This window comes from Gadus macrocephalus, chromosome 6, assembly GCF_031168955.1.
Source record: "Gadus macrocephalus chromosome 6, ASM3116895v1".
In the NCBI taxonomy this organism is placed as follows: domain Eukaryota; kingdom Metazoa; phylum Chordata; class Actinopteri; order Gadiformes; family Gadidae; genus Gadus; species Gadus macrocephalus.
Window position 1 is genome coordinate 6,734,424 of NC_082387.1, and position 2,500 is coordinate 6,736,923.

Genomic DNA, 2,500 nt, shown 5'->3' on the forward strand with positions numbered 1-2,500 from the left:
GGGAGAGTGTCAGGACAATTTACTAACACAACAGTGAACAGAGAAGCGGGCCAAGACACAGTGAGAGGGCAGGCCGGTGGTGTGGAGGAAGAGGAGAAGGAGGGGGAGACGAAGGAGAACTGATCCAGTGCACTGAGGGGTGTAGAAGGAAATGGATGAATAAAATAAAAATAAAGCATGGGAATCGCCAAAACCTTGTGCGGCGAGATGGATGGCCGCCGTCACCGGAACCAAATTAGCGGTTGTGGGAGCCGGCGGCTGATAGGATTGGATCGTGTGGGCTTTAAGGGGGGGGGGGGAGGTCCGACTCTGGCCCGGGGTGTCATAAAGATGGGCCAACCGAGGTCGGCACTCATATTAAGACCCCGGCCCGGAGTAATCAAATAGCACCTCCACTCCGCCCCCCCGCCCCCCCCGCCCCCCGCCCCCCGCCCCCCCCGCCCCCCCGCCCCCCTCTCCTCTGGGGGACCTGGACGGGGCCGGCAGGGGTGATTAACATTGACAGGACAGGGGGCACACACACACACACACACACACACACACACACACACACACACACACACACACACACACACACACACACACACACACACACACACACACACACACACACACACACACACACACACACACACACACACACATACGACTTCAGCATAAGTTACACAATAAAGAAAGCTGAAGGCAAACACACCAACATACTATATTTTAAATTCAGAATTGAATAACATCTCTTCATCTGTCCATGAGATTTTTGTTGAAACAGCTTGAACGTTTGTTTGGATATTCAGTGATAAAATTTGCACTTTCCATGGCATTTAATCCCAGGTAAACGAGGGCCGTTTGTGCTCATACGAGGACCGTTTGTGGTGCATTGCTCTGTATTGTATTCTAATCTATCGTGGACCCGATATTATAGTGCCATGGGTGTTCGACTATGAGTTTGATTCCCTGAAGCGAGATGCCACAACCTGCTCCTGAAGGATGATGGATCACATTTCTCTGACTACATTTAAGATTCACCTCAGATAAAGTATCGTATACATTTGTAAATAGAAAATCACGCCTCAATCTTCAAGGGGAACCAGTTCGCGTGGAGCCCAGCCCTGTCGGCTTTGTGTCATGCACCGCAGAGCAGACGGGCTGGGAGACAGAGGACACACAGGCCAGAGACCACCGCATAACGTTTGATAGACAGAGGAACAGAGACCATTGGGGCTCATTATAAGTTGCATGTCTGGATAAAAGAAAAGTACAGAAGGAGGGAGAGGAGAGGAGTAGCAGGAGAGAGAGGGAGGGAAGGGTAGCAGGGGAGCAGAGGAGAGGAGGGAAGGAGCAGGAGAGAGGGTTAGAGGAGAGGAGGAGAGGAGATGAGGAGAGAGGAGAGGAGAGAAGGGGGAGTACACATGAGAGAGGAGATGAGGAGAGGGGGAGAAGCAGGCAGGTGGACCTCCAGAGAGAGAGAACAATAAAAGAAAGAGCAACAGAAGATGAGAAGAGGCAGAACGAGATTCAAACACAGAGAGAGAAAAATGGAGGGGCAAGAGAACATAGAATAACTAAAAGTTTGTGTTGAGAAAACTGATCGGAGACTCACACAGATGGGAGGGAGCAAAGAGAGAGAGAGGAGAAAGAGAGCGAGAGCGAGTGAGAGAGAGAGAGGGGGAGGAGAGAGAAAGAGAGAGAGAGAGAGAGAGAGAGAGAGAGAGAGAGAGAGAGAGAGAGAGAGAGAGAGAGAGAAGGGGACAGCTCAAGGTAGAAGAAGAGAAAAAGACAAGGGGGAATCCCTGATGGGATCACATCCCTCCCTCTTCTTCTTCTCTCTAGATTTCCCTTGTTTTTTTCCCTCCAATAAATCATTCTGACTTCTCCTTAACCAACCCATTCCCAGCAGCCAAGAAGAAAACTGTTCTGTCCACCATCCCTGCTTCTCTCCCTCTGTGTCACCATGTGTGTGTGTTTGTGATTGTGTGTGTGTGTGTGTGTGTGTGTGTGTGTGTGTGTGTGTGTGTGTGTGTGTGTGTGTGTGTGTGTGTGTGTGTGTGTGTGTGTGTGTGTGTGTGTGTGTGTGTGTGTGTGTGTGTGTGTGTGTGTGTGTGTTGTTTATCCCTCCAACTTGTGTCTGGGGACGCCAAATCGACTTTGGGGAGGGCCCTGGTATCGCTCTTGTATGTTTTAATACACGAGGAATGTTTTAATACATTTACCTCCATCACTATAGTGATAAACTAGTTCGGGTAAGGTAGTAGCAGCCCCGATCAAAACGTGTGAACAGGTGCAGTTCAGGTTTGTGCTTTCTCCAAGAGGCTTGAGAAGGCCTATACCTATGTTGTCTTCAACCATGGAACCCGTAGAGTCGACATCCGGGGAAAGGATGGATGTTTGCAGCGAAACCGGGGGGCCACAAGGGTGTTAAACACACTGCAGATAGTGCCAAGACGTTGGTGACAGATTTTTTGAAACGCTTGCTACTTTTTGGCGATATGGAGGACAGGATACT

At 50.0% G+C, this 2,500-nt stretch overlaps 1 long non-coding RNA gene across 1 annotated transcript in view; it reads left to right on the forward strand.

Moving 5' to 3' along the window:
* Nucleotides 1–2,368: 2,368 nt before the first annotated feature.
* Nucleotides 2,369–2,500, forward strand: part of LOC132459299 (uncharacterized) — a 1,531-nt gene continuing 1,399 nt past the window's right edge. Inside the window, exon 1 of the long non-coding RNA XR_009526189.1 lies at nucleotides 2,369–2,500. This exon is cut by the window's right edge and continues 498 nt beyond it. This is a non-coding gene — a long non-coding RNA (uncharacterized LOC132459299).